Source organism: Anolis carolinensis, unplaced genomic scaffold (assembly GCF_035594765.1).
Source record: "Anolis carolinensis isolate JA03-04 unplaced genomic scaffold, rAnoCar3.1.pri scaffold_25, whole genome shotgun sequence".
Taxonomy (NCBI): Eukaryota; Metazoa; Chordata; class Lepidosauria; order Squamata; family Dactyloidae; genus Anolis; species Anolis carolinensis.
Window position 1 is genome coordinate 229,876 of NW_026943834.1, and position 18,055 is coordinate 247,930.

The 18,055-nt window shown below is 39.0% G+C and overlaps 1 long non-coding RNA gene across 2 annotated transcripts in view; it reads left to right on the forward strand.

Annotated features, from left to right (window-relative positions):
• LOC134294841 (uncharacterized) overlaps positions 1-14,505 on the forward strand; it is a 30,302-nt gene extending 15,797 nt beyond the window's left edge. The window contains exons 1-3 of one of the 2 annotated variants that reach the window (XR_010001504.1): positions 4,515-5,191; positions 5,291-5,333; positions 8,549-14,505. This is a non-coding gene — a long non-coding RNA (uncharacterized LOC134294841). Of the gene's footprint in view, positions 1-4,514; positions 5,192-5,290; positions 5,334-8,548 lie in introns of those variants that run through there. The other variant, XR_010001505.1, reaches the window with a different exon arrangement.
• The last annotated feature ends 3,550 nt before the right edge of the window (positions 14,506-18,055 follow it).

An 18,055-nucleotide genomic window follows, 5' to 3' on the forward strand; every position in this document is an offset into this window, starting at 1 on the left:
GACTGCTCCCTTGACGTATTCGTGACATCATAGACTTCTTATAAAGATCAGGAGACCTTTATGATCTCATAGAATTTCTCCATGCCTGATGTTCTCATATTGAAGCTTCTCTAACAGAAGTATTTCTGCTTGATTACCACACCGTCAGGATGTTTGCTTTTGCGCTTCTGTTGGGGTCCGTTGGGGTCTGCCTCTGTGACGAAACACCAGCCTGGGCAACCACTGGCTTTGATTTGCCACCAAAGGAATGGCAGCAGAGGGAACCTTCCAATGACTGCATTTTTGGTTTAGATAGATTTGGTTTAGAGATGCTTATTTGTGGTACATTGGTACTTGTTCCAGTGATTGACCTCGCTATCATTTACATTTTACGGAAACACAAGAAAAACATTAAGGTAAGATTTATATATCTGCATTATACAATGAACAGTATGGTCCACCCATTTGAGTGTCTGACATATTTTATTTTATTTGCATATTTCTAATGAAAATGTATTTGCATTGCTCTCTACTCCTGCAAGAACCACTTTCCAAAAAGGTTACAGCACTTTTTACAGGTCTCCTCCCTGTATTTAACAGCAGACTGACACTTTGAGAAAATGTCCCTTTAGTCTGTGCTTTCTATGCTTACACATCAGGCTTCTGTTAAGAGGCACAAAGATAGGGAGAGTAAAACAAAATGGTCATTTCGATAAACCTCTATTTCTTTTTTTCCATAAGTTGATACAATGATCTTGTTTTGTCATTTTTCTCAGGCCAATCAGGGGAAGACCGAGACTGCACCAGCTGCTGAAGAAGTGAAACCCAAATGGATCCAGAAGCATACAGAACTGCTTGAACAGTTGGTGAAAAACACCCACAAGCTCAACAAATACATGAAGTTGTATATCCTACGCCATCAGAGGAAAACTGAAATCAGAACAAGAAGAAAGATCTATGAAAATGAGAGCAAGGATTCGATTCCAATGTGTTCCTGCGCCAGTTCTGGTCAAGAAAAAGGAAGAGGGGGGGGGGAGGGGAAAGGGGAGGGGGAAAAAGGGGAGGGGAGGAGGGAAAAATCAAAAAGGGGTTTAGGAAAGGTAAACGGGGATGGGAAAGAGGGGGATGGAGGGGTGGGGGTAGTATTTACTATAATTAGAGTCCCTATTCTTTACTTTCATTTGTTCAGTAATCTGTATATATAATAAAGTCAGTGTTTGTATATGTATACGGGCATGTATGTATGTATCTGTGTATATAACAGCTTTCTGATTGGCAGCCACTTTCACGGGCCACTATGAACGCCAGGAACGACGGACCTGGCCCACACTGCACACATAACCCCCATGACCCACATCACAGGTGCCGTTTGGGGGAGGAGGGACCATAGATGGTGGGATTTGCAGTACTTTCAATCACTTTGGTTCCCATGGACCACTGCGATGCCCACCAGTGACGGAACTGGACCAAACTTGGCAGATAGAACTCCCATGACCTTATTTATAACCTGGTGCAGTATGGGGAGGATGGACCATGGATGATGGGATTTGCAATACCTTCACTCACTTCCTGAGACAACTGCAACTGCCAGGAATGACAGGACTGGACCAAACTTGGCATATATATCTCAAATAACACACTTTACACGCTGCAGCAGTTTGGGAGAGGATGGACCAAGGATTATGGGATTTGTAGTACCTTCACCCAATTCACCTCCCACAGATCATTGCGACACCCATGAATGAGGGAACTGGACCAAACTTGGCACACAGATGCAATGTCTTTCACATAAGAAAGAACTTGCACACAAGGATATCTGTAACTGTTTGGACAAAACCTCTCAATGGGGGAGTCGTTCTGCAGGATGTTCAAAAGTTCACTGACTTCAACTTCAAAATGGAGACAAACCTACTTTTTTGTGCCTCACCTTTAGATTCTCCCTGGCAGCCCTTTTTACTAAGTGAAAATGTCGGGCTGTGATCTCATGTTCTTGGAAACTGTGAAGATGGCATGTAGAGAGCCTTGTGGCACCACCAGCATGTGCAGACATTTTGAACATACATTTTGTAGTTTTCAACAAAATACAAGAAAGGCATCTGTCACTCATACTATCCTTCACACCTTGCTTCCTCTCAATTCTTCTGGAGTCCCTGTGAAACATAAAGCAGCTTGAGGACACCCCGGCCACAGCCTTGCTCCTAGGTTTTCTCAGAGGATTTGCCTTTACCTTCCTCTTAAGTATAACTTGCCCAGCACCACACAGTGCAGTCCCAAGGTTGAATAGGTATGACATCCATTTAGAAACTGAATGTACTCTCATTTGTCCTTTGGCTTGGTATAATATAGAATGGGAATGAAGGCAAAGTACATTGTAGCTACAAATCAACTATTTTCCCTCGGTTTCTCCCTCTGTCTCTCCGGGCCCTTCCACACAACCATACAACCCAGAATATCAAGGTAGATACTGAACTATATCTACTTTGAACTGGATTATCTGAGTCCACACTGCCATATAATCCAGTTCAATGTGGATTTTATACAGCTGTGTGGAAGGGGCCTCTGACACGTGCATTAGTGAGGTGCATTAAAGAAGATGTATCAGGGAAACAGACAGCCACAGTGGACGATATGTATAGTGTTCTGTTCTAACTACCTGAAAATGAATATAACTACACAGAGCTACTTTGCAGCACTGCTTGAATTACAGCCGTTCCACGTGCAATGCGATAATAATAAATTTATCTGAATTGTCAGGATAATTTTGCCTTCACTGCAATCTTTTGCATTATGGTAGCATCTTTACTTTGCTCTTCAATCACAACTACTCTTAACAGTCTGAATTTCTGATTAGATTTTGGGAGGAATAATGTTAATTTCTCCATTAGGGAAGTTTTCCAAAATGGCTTTCAAATATATTTTTTCAAGTTTCTTCTTCAGACAACAAACATGTCAGCCATTGCCTGAATTTCATATATTGGATGGGCATTGAACTGTGGGTTGAGAATATGGGCTACTTTCCCATAAAAGAAATGGAGAAGCTAGTGTTTGCACATTTGGGTACTGCACAGCCTGGAATAGGAATGAGGAAACTGTGACTCCAACGTTTGTTGATGTGCATTTTGCAATATACAGGCAATCCCCAAGTTATGAACAAGATAGACCCTGTACTCACTTTCTGTACCTGTGATCATTGGATTTTGAATAAAATTGGCTTGCTGTGGAAACAACGATTGGTGAGACACCTTTTCCCCATGATAACTCTTCCAGGAGTGAATTTCTCTTTCTAGAGGTAGATTTCTCTCACTTTCTATTGTCTCGCCCCCGGTCTTTGAGTTGTATGTAAGTCAGCTGTTTGTAACTTATCTGCTTGTAGTTTTATCGTTGAGTCTGCTGCCTAGAGCTGATGGGAGCAGTAAATCAGCAAGGGCTTTGGTCAGTTATATAAGAAGATCGCCTTCAAAGATGAAGCCAAGGGCATCAAAGAACCAAAGAGCCTGCACTGAGCTCCCAAAAAGCACCCCCACCCCCGGTGCCAAATCTGATGGGAAGCCTGGCTGTGTGGAGCCAAAATCTCTCTCTGCTGAGAAATGAGTCTATGTCTTTTCTCGATGGACTAAAATGCAGCTGGGCTTCAGTCGCTTCCTTCCACCAAGGAAGACATGTGCTCATTTCTCGGTTGACAGAAATTCAACTGGACTGCCACCAAAGGATTCCCTCAGGCAGAAAGCAGCCAGGCTTTGGAGCTGCAAGGCCATTCAATGCTAATCAAGCTGGCCAATTGCAACATTCACACTTGCCTCAAGCAGACAAGAGTTCTTTGTCCCACCCTAGACATTCCATAGATACATAAACCCCACTTCCTTAGTTTCCAATAAATAAATAAATGGCATTCATTCTATAGTGTAGATAGATGCGCTCTATGTTCCTACCATACTTAACTCTTGTACCCGGCCTCCATCTCCCCGAAGAGACATGGGGCAGCTTACATATGGCACAAGGTGCCTAAAACAATGTATAAAATGAACACATATTACTTACTCCAGCCTCTATATTTTTTATTGGGAAAGGTTCCAGCACATAGGATAAGCATAGCAGCTTTCAGGGATTGCAACAAAACAAAATCAAAACTTACCTTGATGCTTAAGGTAAAGGTAAAGGTTTCCCCTGACGTTAAGTCCAGTCGTGTCCGACTCGGGGTTGGTGCTCATCTCCATTTCTAAGCCAAAGAGCCGGCGTTGTCCGAAGACACTTCCAAGGTCATGTGGCCGGCATTACTGCATGGAATGCCGTTACCTTCCCGCCAGAGCGGTACCTATTGATCTACTCACATTTTTTCTGACATTTTGCCTGTATCTTTGGCTGGCATCTTCAGATGCAGGCAAAATGTCAGGAGTAAATGCTGCTAGAACATGGCCATACAGCCTGGAAACCACACAACACCCAAGTGATTCCAGCTGTGAAAACCTTCAACATGGTTATTTATATTTACAGTCAAATTAGCATGCTCCATATTGTTACAACATCCTACCAATGTTCAAAAATGAAGGGCAGAGAGAGTAGTCGTTTTCCAGTGTTGCTTTATTTCCACATTTTTAGCTCAGGAACAGTACATGAGCTTTTTCAGGGCCAATTTTATCTTCAAAGAAGTAGCAAATTAGATTTAATGGTACTATAAGTGGTATTGAAAGTTGCTGAAGTTTTAGATTGTGAGCCTGCAGCCAGAGACAATCTAGTTATTACTAATCCTATGGAAGTAGTTTTGGATGGAAAGTTTTTTATGATTTACTTAAGTAGATAAAATGAAAAAATGGAAACATATGAAAAATGTTATCTATAACACTATGACATCTGTAAAAATTAAGAAATCGGCAATAATATCATCACTGCTAGAAATATTTAGACATGGAAGCTGTAGGATACACCATAGTTTTTATTGCAACACGCCTGTTTGAAGATGTGATAGACAGAGAAGTAAAGAATTAAACCAGTTGTATGAATTTTTAAAAGCTTTCAAAATGTCAATCCTCACCTTGCAAAAATTAGAAAATATATGCATTTTCTAATTTGTAGATGCTGAAGTTTCCTTAGTATTTTATATGTTCACGAAGTGCAGCTAAAATTTCCTTTTAGAATTCCTTCCTCCAAAGCATCCTAAGATCTGTACATTCTTCATGGAAACCATTTGGGTTGTGCTTTCTTCTAGGGCACAAAGGTTAGTTCATTCTTCTTTATACTGTTGATGCCAGAAGCCACTAACCACTTATGTGTCTAATCTAAAAAGAGTGTGACCTAGTATTTTTGTTTCTGACAGAAATTCCTGACATTGTGAACTGTAAGCACCTTAAGATGTTCAGGTGAGTTATTATCTCATCCTTCATCCAGCAACTATTTTAATAAAGATCAGGTACATAGTATTTGTCCAAGATAAATGTTTTATTAGATCTCTATGAGAATAGGATTTGATTTCTTTTTTCAAAGATAAGCTTAGAAGTGCTAAAATGTATTTTGGAATTGGAAATTGGTGTTATTTGGGATATTTTGCAATGTTCATGGTCAGGTGTAGCACCACAGTAGCCTTCCTCCATGTCCTTTATGTGTGTTGTGTTATGAGAACTGGATCTATGGTCTTGTTGGCTGAAGATGAGAGTTGTAGTCCCTTACATCAGAAAGGGGTGGGCTGGGAAAGATAGTGCTAATTATTGTTAACAATTCATGAACAAGCCTCAGGCTTGTTAGGCTTGTAAACTACTCCAGACATTTTCCCTCATCTCAAAATTTAGTGGCATTTTAGTTTTCCCAAACAACTTAGGACATATACTGCAGTTGATCTTAACCGAACTATAAACTTGACTACTGTGGATGTGTAACTTGACCCCCCATTTTTTTTGGTTGATGCTTTGCAATTAAACAAGCAAAAGTTGTTTTGCCAATACAGGCAGTCCCCCGAGTTACAAACATCCAACTTAGAAACAACACATTAGTTACAAATGGGGGTGAGTCAATAGGAAGTGAGAAGAATCTACCCCTTGGAAGGGAAATCCATGTCAGAAATATAAAAAATTAGCTAGGTATTTTTAATTACAAAAATGTGAGTCAAGCACTGAAAGGGTTAAATGGATGCAATGATTCAGCAAAAGTTCCAGTTCAATATAAGCAGGCGTGCCTGTATTTTGTATGACTCAGTGAGAAAAGGCCTCTGTGTGAGAGAAGGCCCAGTGAGAGAAGCCTCAGTGTTAGCAGTCCTCAGTATGAGAAGGCCTGGTGTGAGAAGCTTCGGTGAGAGAGGCCCCAGTGTGAAGGCTGCTGTGTGTAAAGCTACTGTGTGAAGCTCCTGTATAAGTTTGGTGTGAGAGGAGGTTCTGTGAGAGCGATGCTGTTTATCTGCATAAGAAAGAAGCCCAGTGTGGAAGCAAAGAAAGAAGTATAAAGAACTTTGTGTTATGGAAACCTTGTTTTTGTAAATAGTGCAACCATATAATTTTGCTACAAAGAAAAGCCTCCAAAGGAAGAGATAACATTGGTCTGTGTGTTTTTGTTCCTTTTATCACTTTTGGCTACTGGTGCTGGGTCACACTGCTGCTAATAAGTTACTCTGCTATACGTTTATGAGGAGGGTCATTTGTTAATAAGCCTAATCACCCAACAATCCACTCCTGAAAGAGTTATCATAGGGAACAGGAGTCTCCACTGAAGCTCCATCATCAATCCTTGTTTCCACAACAAGCCATTTTTTTTCAAGATCCACTTATCATAGGGACAGAATGTGAGGTAATTTATTTATTTTGTATCAAAAGCATTGCATAAATTAGTATAAAACTGATAAACATAGAAGAAACACAAGTGTCTAAATATCTTTTGACCAAAAATGGGCAATAGTGACCACATTGTTTATAGCCTCAAACAATTCTTTCTCTGTACATGAGGCAGGACATTGCAGACAGGCATACAGATACGGAGTTGTCTGTTCTGCTCCACAGTTACACAAGGTGGAGGATTCTTTTAGGTAGTGCAGGTATACTCAACAGTTGAGAAAGACAAGGCCAGAGCTAATGTTCTTACTAATTTTGGTTCTGCACCCCATGCGCTGCCAGTAGGTTTCTGCAGGATGTTATTGCATGCAGCTACTTTGTCCTTGGTGTTCATGCAGTGTTTCTGTATATTAGTGTACAATTTAAGGTGACGGCAAGATATTTAGGATGTGAGGTGAAATCTTCTGAACAGGAGCACAGACAGCAAAACAAACACCCTAGGGTGTAAATTCTTCTCTTTGTTATCCAAAGAGAAGCAATATATATTTTTGGCTGGTTTTACAGTTAAAAATGTATCTGTTTTGACTTACAAACAAATTCAACTTAAGTATAAACCTATAAAACCTATCTTTTTATAGGTTGCGGACTGCCTGTATACTAGCTTTATATTTCAAGAGCAGCATCCTTTCTCTGTTTACATTCTAAAGTGCCACATCCTAGAAACAGCTGCACTGTGTGGCACTCTGTTCTTGCTCATTTTGCTTTAGTCGAATTATAGTCTTTAAAAACAGTTTTCTTGGACACTTTTTATCGTGGACAAATTTCTCTCCAACACTATTTTTGTGTTTGGCTACAACTTGGAGATTCCCATGAGAATTTGATTGTATGCCAAAGCTATAAAGAAAAATCTCTCCATACAGGCACCCCACACTTTTTGATAACTTAGTTTGGACATTTTGTTGTTTCCGCCAATCTAAATTGTAGCCATGTTCTGCATTTTCAACATATAGTCAGCTTTTTCAACCACTCCTGCTGCTTTATTGATTACAGTTTTCTCAGTTGTCTTGCACCATCTAGTGTTTAGTCTTGCATTTGCAAGCTAAAAAAAGCACTGGCTTCCGCTTTTTAGTAGATTCCATTTTCACACAGCCCCTAACCTGTTGCGGTTTCCTCTATAGTCACTTCCCATACTTTATATACTACTGTTGCAAAACAATAGTAGTCTTTGAGGTACAAATTTACTAGGCCAATTCAGATAAAGGGTTTTTTTAGCCTGTTTTGCAGGTACCCATGCTAGAAAATTACAAATTAGAAGAATCAAAGTAGATGAGTACAGCCCAAAACAAGAACTGTAATACAAACCTTTCCTCAAGGCCCTTGCTGTAACGTCAATCTGCTAAATTTGCCAGAGGGAAAACTGGCATCAAGTAGTCTAAGCTTCACTATGAACCTTCTACACCTTTGTGCAGTCTTTTAAACCCAAGGTCGTGTCATTTTAGGAGAAACAGATCAGAGTTTATAATCAAGTAATAAGATTCCTCATTTGTTGTCTTGCTTGTTGGTAGGCTAAACAAGTTGAGTGTTGCCTTCAAGATTGTCTAGATTGGCAGAATGTCTAGAAAAATTTTCAAGTAGCAAGTTTTTTTTTGCATTTTTATTTTAAATATCAAAATACAGGGCAATGTTGGTTTGTTTTCAGGGAAATGTTTGGTCAATGGAAGACCTTCTCAAACTATGCATGTTTAGTAATGAATATTAATTTAAAAAATCAGTGTTAAAAAAGACATTGTCTAAATCGCTTGTTCCTTTTTCCTTCTAAGAGATTGGGATGGTGACCTGAAGAAACTGCCAAACATTAAAATGAGAAAGATAACAAGTCAAGATGCCTTGAACAGCATGATGGAGAAGACAAGTGAGGAAGCTGAAATGGACCTGAATGCAACAAAAAACACAGACTGAGGCATTCGCCTATACTATAGATAGATACCAGCTTCAGCAAATTGCAAATATGCTTTTTAATATATGGAAGCGAGGTTAAATCTCACTGTAAGATGCGACAAGTCTTGCCTCTTGGTGTGCCCAGCACTACACTTTGTTATTCAGGTAATGATGTGAGATTCTGGACATGGTATACTATATTGTATTTTGAAGCACAGTGTAAAGTTTATAAAGGTAAAAGTAATACTATTAAAATTCAAATTTGATGTTTCAGTGGCATAACCCTACCTACATTTGGTTAAGACATTTACAATCACTGAAGGAAGCAATGCAAATTGGCCGGAGAAGAGACTTGAACACCATAAGCAGGAACTGGAAACATTACTACTCTTTCATGTTTTGTAGTGTTCTATCAAAGACTATTTTAATATTTTTTCAAGGAAATTAATTAAAATCAGAAGCACTGTGAAAAAATTATATGCTTCACATTTAATTCTGCCACAGTTTAGTTTGTTCTTGAGAGGAATAAGTTGATAATAATAAAAAACCAAGAACAGCCCAATTCATACTGTTGTTTTCTGTAAATACATGGTTCCTTGAGTGCTCCTGGGATTCACAAGTTGATTTACTTGTGGGGAGCCTTCTGTGAAGTACGATCCCAGGATGTTTAAATATCACTTCAGCTGCATGATTCTGTCCATCTGTTTTAAGTGAAGATTTGTGCTGCCAAGTTTTGTTCTTGTTGTTCATCTTCTTGTTAGGTAGCGTACGATTTCTTCTACTTAACAAGGTAAATCACGTATTCAACTTACTTATATTGGAGGGGAGGGAATGGCTGAAGTTAGTGTGTTAAAGATAGTTAAACAGAATGCCCGCTTATTGAATAAAAACATTTGTATTTAGGAACACATGTTCCAAAAGGAATGCAGGAATCATGAGTTGAAACCCCTGTCATTAAGCATTATTTGCATACTAGCTGTGCCCGGCCACGCGTTGCTGTGGCTGATGGGAATCATTTGTTGACCAGGTGGTATAGCAGTGAATAGCCTTGCAGCCTTAAAGTCTGGGTGTTTTCTGCTTACGTGAATCCTTGTTTGGTGAGCTGGAATACAATGGAATAGGTTTGGTGCTTGGAAGGCTGGGTAGTTGCGTTGTAGGGAAATGGTTTTTTAGCCAATTTGAATTGCAGTGAATAGCCTCGGTGTTTGAAAGACTGACTGCTTTCTACATAGGGGCATCCTTTCTTGGGAAGTGTTAGCTGGCCCTGGTTGTTTCCTGTCTGGTATTCCCATTTTCAGAGTGTTGTTCTTTATGTAATGCCCTGATTTTAGAGATTATATTGTTTTGTATTATTACAGCACAGTAATTTTAGGTATTATATTTGTTGCCTGAGAGTACTGGCACGTGGCTCCTTTTTCCAATCCCTGGAAGAGAGACAGAGGCCCAGGCAGGTGAGGGTGGGAAGGTAGGGCCCTCCTTTGAAGAGGGGAAAAGGGGAGGGAGGGGGTGCAAGGAGCTAAGGCCCTGCTTCCGGGTGGCCCTGCCTAGGCCTTCACGGCCTTAGGCCGCCGTTTGACTCTGTAGGCCTGGCCCATGTGGCAGGCCTGGGCCCTTGCCGGCTCTTCAGGGCCTTCAGGACACGGTGTGTGTGTGTGGGGCTCTTCCCGGCTTTGCGGCCACCCCTGTCTCCGCCTCTGCAAGCCTCCATTTCAAAAAAAAAAAAAAAAAACAAAAAAAAAACCTTGGGGCCTCACGGCCTCCCTCCAGCTGGTGAGGCGGCTCTTCGGGGGGGGGGGGGGCGGCCTCCCTCTGGCCTGTGGCGCATGGAGGAGGTCGCGGTGGCTCTTTGCAGGCGGGGTGGTGGTGGCCTGACTATTCTTACTCCGCGACCCTCCTCTTTGGCAGGCGTCACAGGCCCCGCCGCGTGGAGGCTCCTACTCCGACCACCATGGGGCCTTCCAGCCAGGCTGATGGGTGGGTTTTTAAGGCCCCGTGGAGGTTCTTGACGGGATTTTTTGTTGTATCAACCTAGAGGCGTGGATGATGGGTTGTGTTGTCAAATTTCGAGGTTGGGGGGCCTTTAGTTTTGTTGTTTTGCTCGGTGCCACGATTCCATCACTCTTTTATATATATAGATGTACACTCCATGCTCCGTCCCTGGCATCTTCTTTTTAAAAATGATTTAGGAGTAGGAAATACTGTAATTAGTGTATATTTTATGAGAATACACTGAGGTTAGGGGAAAATATGTGTATAAATATATTTGCTAAACACATTCCTTGGGAAAACAGTTATAACCCAACGCTGTTTAATCAGTAGTCTTAAGTACCTTGTACTGTCAGTACAGTGTCATTGATGCAGCATGTTGGCACTGAAAAGAATAAGATTGCTTGGAAAAACAAGAACATGTATATGTGCACTTTGGATTCAGAGAATATAGCAGTTGGCCATGGATTTCGGGCTTAAAAATAATATTTAAGTTGAAATAAATGTTGGACCTGTATGTTTGCTCCTCCCTTCATGCACAAGCATCAGTGCTTTGGTGCAGTCTTTATTATGTCCCAAACTTTGGTTTACTGTCAGTTTACTAATTGGGATCTTAAACCTTGATTTGTTCATGGTTAATAGCTGATGTATTTCATATGTATTTTTAAAGAATTATTGAGATTCTGGAGCTGGCATGGCATGTAAGAGAAAGAGAAAAGTGTCTGTGGCTACTGAGTCAGATCAAAACAGGTGTACATCCTTTTCTAGTTGTTTGCTCTCTGAAGCGGTCAAATACAAGTTGCTCATTTCATACTGTTAAGGCTGAACTTTAAAACAATTTTCACAAACAGCCGTACTGAAATTTAATCTTATAGAATAAAGTGTGTGCACATGTGTATCCACATAATGCTCATGCAATAAGATACACCATATATATGGAGACCCTTAAAAAAGGAACTGTGGGGCAATTTTAAACTTAGAAAATGATACACACAGTGCCTGGTAAAAATACTCTCAGCTTTTCTTGACCTCTTCATACTTTGTTGTATACGATCTGTAAGAATCACTTGGTTAACACAAGGTACTCATCACTGTGAAGGCACAAAATGATTTTAATGTACAAAAGGAAACAAAAACAATCTGACATTTATTGGTGGCATGGGTAGAATGGCTCCTTGGCTGTGGCATGCCTAAATAGGCTCTGGTGCAATGTACTGCCTCCAGAACTCAAGGTGGATGAACAGGCTCCATCTGGAAGCAGTTTTGGCATTAGATGTCCTCAGATAACATACTCCTGTATCTGAAAGGCACCGAGTTTATTGGAGGCTATACCTAAGCAAACCGTATCATGAAGACCAAGGAGCTACTATTTCTACAATTCTCTATGATAAGAGACCTTTACCCAGGAATACTCACAGCTATAATTGCTGCTGAAGGTGCTTTTACCAAATATTGCCCACTTACATGCCAGTTTATGTTTCCTTAATATCTCTGCCACAATAAAAGTAATTTACACCCTCACAGTGTTGAGTATACACCAAGGAGTAGCAATGCCACTTAAATCCATTTCAGTTCAAGGTTGCAATATAACAGAATTAGGAAAAAATCAAAGGGTGTGTATGTGTGTGAAGGCACTGTTGATATGTGTGTGTATATACACATACATACACACAGTTAAGACAGATAGTCTTGCAAGCTTAAAGTTCTTCCGCAGCAGGGTCTCCATCTATTGATGGCATGTAACTTCCCAAAAGAAATCTAAATACATGATGATTCCTCTTTGAAAAGAAATAATTACAGCTACCTTTGAGGCATCTGTTTAATACAAATACAAATTTGTTCCACAACAGTTAGTAATTATATTAAGTTTTCCCCCTTTCCCAAATACCCTTTTTAATACACGAGTCATCCACAAAAGCATCTAAGGTCTGTTGCAAAAGAGAATTGGGTCAAACAAGTAAGAAACCTGTCAGTCCAACAATTGTACAGAAAGAAAATATTTGCATCATAGATTGCATTGCAGTGCAAGATTCAGAATTTGACAGTTAATTTTGTAATGGATGTGTGTACCGATGTACATGTTTCAGAACCGTACTATCAATTGCTTTCCAGCTGTAGCAATAGCACCAGTAGACTGCTTAGGTATCCTCATAAAGCTAACTGAATAATCCAAAGGGGATAGCCTCTGACAGCCCCACAATTATTTAAGAAAATTGTTTTGGCATTCAACTTTACCTAATGTTAATTTTTTTCATCATATTTGTAGGAATCTTAGTTCACTATATAAAACACTTTTCTTTGATGTATCTTTTGGTTTCTCTGTCAGGTGATAACTAAAAAATATAACACTGCAATCTCTGTGTGACAAGTGCCATTTTAATGGTGTTTTCTTTAAAAAGGGATAACAATTCCTACAATGGCTGCTTTTCAACTATGTGCACTGAGTTTCAGAAGATGAATATCAAATACTTTTTTCCTTCTTAGCTTTTCAGTAATAAAACCAATATCACCATTTGCCTTGAAAATGTGGGCTGGCATACATTTATTCAATAAATTCCCTTTACCTTTTAAAATTGGGGGTTATACAGGTTATTTCCTTCAATGTGTGTCAAAGTATAGTCATGCCCAAATTTCCATGTTTTCAGACTACCACTGGCCTTGGACTAAGTAACTGACTTTTTCATATGCATAGCAACCTGCAGGTCAAAACATGCTGTGCCCTTTATACAATGGAGTTTGCTTTGGGCTGCACTGTATAGACACACTTCAAAATGATAATTTGGAAAACTAGTTGTCTGACTCCACATTTATACTATAATATTAGGCAATTTATATGGTATTAGTTTTCCTCATGCAACTGGTTGCTTTTTAAACCTTCTGCCTTCTGTGTCATTTGTTTATGCAAAGCAATGGTATTATGCTAAAAGTCTATAGCTGGGTAGAAGGAAGAAAAAAAAATCACAATTTACCTCAAACCATTATTGTATTGTTTCCACATCTGAGCAGGAAAACCACCCAGTTTGGAATTTATTTCAAACCGTGACCTTACTTTTTAGTGACTTGTGAACTTACTCAACATGCATCATGATCTAATCTCAAAGAGGTTGTGGGAGTAATTTCAACCAAACATTTAAATGTTAACTGGCCACTTCTCTTTTTTGTTTGAAATATGACAGGTTAGTTATACGTCTTGCATTTAAGACGTTTTGGCAAAATATCACCCTATAGAATTATTATTTGCTTTGTTGGTATACGTTTAACTAGGCCCTGGTTCCAATATGATAATAAATGATGTTACTTCCTGATACTAAGGGGCAATCTACTTTGCTGCAGTTACCCAGATGAGCTTTTCATCCTCTGCAATTTTCATAAAAGTCTGAGACATGAAATGTAGTCTTTTTTTAAAATGACAAACCACTGCAGTTTGCCCTCCAAGTCTCCCTTATTACTAATAACACTGTTCTTGTATAATTCACATTACTTGGGCACAACTCACAATATATTCAACAAGTGTAACTGTGGCATAAAAGAGAAACTTGATTCTCTTCAGAGTATCAGATTGTTTTGCCTTTTGAAACGGGATGCTAACATCCTTTTGTCCCATATGTTATGGCTGCCGAGTACACCATTATACTGATGTGTATCTTCTGTGTTTTATTTAATCACATTTCAGTTTTACATTACTATGCTAGAACAGCAGTATTAATATCTGAAGTATTGAACCTTTAATCATTATCTTTTCCATGTGTACATGAGAGAGATACTGGCATTATGTCTGTAAAGACTATCCTAGCAGCTTCAGAGTCATTCCTATCCTGATCTTCTAAAATAAATGAATGATTTCCATTTTCCATCCTTTTTGCATATTTCACACACTAATAAATAAGTACTGAAAGTGTTTCAAAGTCATCTGCATTAAGCTAATGCACTTATCTGGACTACAAGTACTTCTGTTTGCTGAACATGTTACCCTTTAAACAGAATCATTTTAGAGGTGGCAGGAATATTCTTCCCATCAGTGTTCTTAACTTTATTCTGCTTTAAAAAACAAACAGCACACTTGGTAAGTTGTTTCTCCAGATAACAGAACTTGGAAAACAACCTTGGGATGTAATTACCATCTACTGGGGATCATGGAAAATATTTTCCGCCTACCTAATTAACAGTTGCTCAATTTAAACTTAAATGTTTACTGTTCTGAGAAAGTTTTCTTTTACATAGATTTAAATCCTAGATGCTATATTGATTCATTGAGCCACCTCAGCATTTAAATTCTTGCATTATGAAATTTAGATAATTTGTGCTTTGATATATGTCTATTATATGATTTTTAAAGGTTAATATGAATCTTTAAAAATTTGCTTTAAAGTATTTCCCTTTCAAGATTACAATTATTAGCAAAAAGACCATAGTAGCAAATACATGTAAGGGTCCCCAACTTCCCCCCTCTCCCGCCCCGCCTTGTAAACAGAACATCAGTAGTACAACTGTAAGTGCAGGGCTTTTCCGCTATCAAAAGTGGTGCTGCTATGTTTGTTTGCCCCTTAGAAGTGGTCTCTGCTGTCTCTTCTTTTTTGTCACTTCTGACTACACTTAGCAAGAAAGGTGAAAAGCATAATGTGCACCTTCACTCGATCAGTTTTCCTGGTTATTCTCCTGTTGCTCTTCATTCAAAAATATGTAGCGTATTCTGACATTTTACTGTGGCGGAACAGTAGAAAGTACATTACTTTATTCTCCAGTGAAGAATAACAGATGCCGCTTCATCAAACTGGCATGCCGTCAGAAGCAGTTTCTTCTCCTGATGGTTGAGAGTTTGTACTTGTTTGTGATACTGGCACCACTACAGTGTCTTTGATTTCAGTGTTCTGAATGGAAGAAGAAATTTTCTCCTCTAGTTTTTTGGCCGTATCTGGGCAGTTCTGAACAAATATCACTCGGTTGTAAGCCTTCAGTCTTCGCCACAATTGAATGTAGACTTTACATTGTACATACATAAAAACGAGACCACCGGTGAATCCAATGGCTACTACAACCAACTTTGTCCAAAATGGCCACTCCAGGACTCCTTTCAGGAAGATTTTAAAAAAAGAATTAAAAGGTAGTTAGTATCAGTGCATCCTGAACCATTGCTCTTTCTTCAATATGCTTACAATTATTCAAACTTTATTCTCAACTTAATCTATCAGCTTGCTGCTGCCTTAATGTGAAGCTAGCAGTTACCTTGTAGTAGGAGCTACTATGAGCAAAATCAGGTTGGCGCAGCAGATTTTGATAGAACCAAGTGCTGGGTATTATTATTTTGCTTATTTTTACACCACTTTTTCTCTCCACAAGGAGACTGCTTAATGTTGCATTCAAATCTTTGAATGTCATGTTTGACAAGACTTCAAAACTGCCTTCAATCATAATAGGGACTACAAAAACATTCAAAATCCATAAAACAAAAAAACTTTTAATGGGTCAACAAAACTGCACAAAATACATTGTACAAACTTTTGAAGCTCCACTAGCTTTTTCATTAGACGAAAATGTTAAAAATCTACAGGAGAGAGGGAAATGAAAAAGCTAGTGGAGCTTCAAAAGTTTGTACAATGTATTTTGTGCAGTTTTGTTGACCCATTAAAAGTTTTTTTGTTTTATGGATTTTGAATGTTTTTGTTGACAAAGGAAGGCTTTGCTACTCTAATCAAGGACATGGACTTTATAATTCACATTTCAAACGTCATGAACCAGGACATCTTGGTGGTGTGTGTGTCTCAGGATGAAATAATACTAAATTTAAATGGAAATTCAAAAAGGATCTCAGTCAAGGGGCGCACTAACAATGGGTTTGTGAGTATTACACCATATTGCAAACCGAATATGTTATAAATTGGTGGTAAAAAGGAGGATACATCGCTTTCGTAAGCCAAATGAAAATTTATGTCGTATAGGTGGCCCGTATTTGTTAGCAGGACAAGAATATGAAAATGAGATGACACAAATGAAACTACACAAAATGAACAGCAAATCTATACAAATGCACACCTCTACTAGCCTCATCCAAAGGCTAATGTTTTGACCCAGCTTAGCTGCCAAGATCAGATGGAATCTGTTGCCTTCAGGGTATTTAGGCTTTTTACCTCAAAGTATAGTGCATTAAAATATTTTACAAAAAAGAAAAGGAAGAAATTAGTTCAATCAGATTTCATGGTTATTCCATAGATATAATTTTTATGGTTGTTATAGATATCACTGGATCCATGGGAATTTAGGAAGGTGGTTGGTGCATTTTAAATTTTCTCCCTTCTGGAGATCTCTAGTGTGTCCTTCTAGGTTAAAAGGTAAAGGTTTTCCCCTGACGTTAAGTCCAGTCGTGACCAACTCTGAGGGTTTGCGCTCATCTCAATTTCCATAAAACTGTTGCAATTCGCTTTCACTTCCTGCTTGCAAAAAGAGCTCTTTTTGCAAGCAGTCCCCACTAACCAAAATATCAATATAGATCCCCTCCCGAGTTGTGGATCTTCATGAGCTTGGACGAGGCGATCCGAGATCACCTCGTGAATGGGAAACTGAAGTTCTTTCAACCGCAGATTTTGGGAAACCCCCCCCCCCTTCGGATCTCAGTATCCACAACTTCACCGATTTGCTCTGGACCAATTTCATTCTGCTTAGGAGCCCTTTCTAAGTGTAACTGCTATCTCGATTTTTGCCACAATGGCCCCGATTCACCTCCTCATGCTCTGAGTGGTGTTTTTATGAATGAAGCTTTGCCTTTTATGAATGAGCAAAACAAAAGGTGCGTGTCTCCTTTGCTAGGAGGGACCCCCAAATCTTTGATCTCCACTTCACTATTGGATCCATAAAAGGAAAAAAGTGTGTGCTGAGAGATTATGGAGAAGGAAAAATTCTAGTACCAGCTCTGATACAGAATTATTTCATATTAACTTGTGTAGATATTCACCTACATTTTAGATTGTGATGTCAAGCTTACAGGTATTTATACACATTCAGTTGGGAGAGTGAGGTAGAGTACAATGAGATACAGAAATATGCAAATGGTAAGATTGCCCATCAATCTGTGTGAGATGATAGAGCTCTTTGAAGTAGTTGTCCATTAGTACTGATGATTCTTGAAATCAACAAATGTACATAATATTAATATCAAAAACAAAAAATGTTCAGATCAAAAATCAATTCATCTGAAATAAGTTGTTCGATTTTTGTGTGTGTCTACCACAAAGCTTTCTTCCCTCCTTTTTTCTTTCCCTTTCTGCTGAAACACATTCAACTACCTCTTTGAAAACTATTGAATCTGTGAAATTTATATCAGTGTTGATTCAAGAGATCCATTTAATATTGACTTTGATTAATATTGATCCAATGAGTCTACTCTATTTGGACATGGATTTGGATGTAGG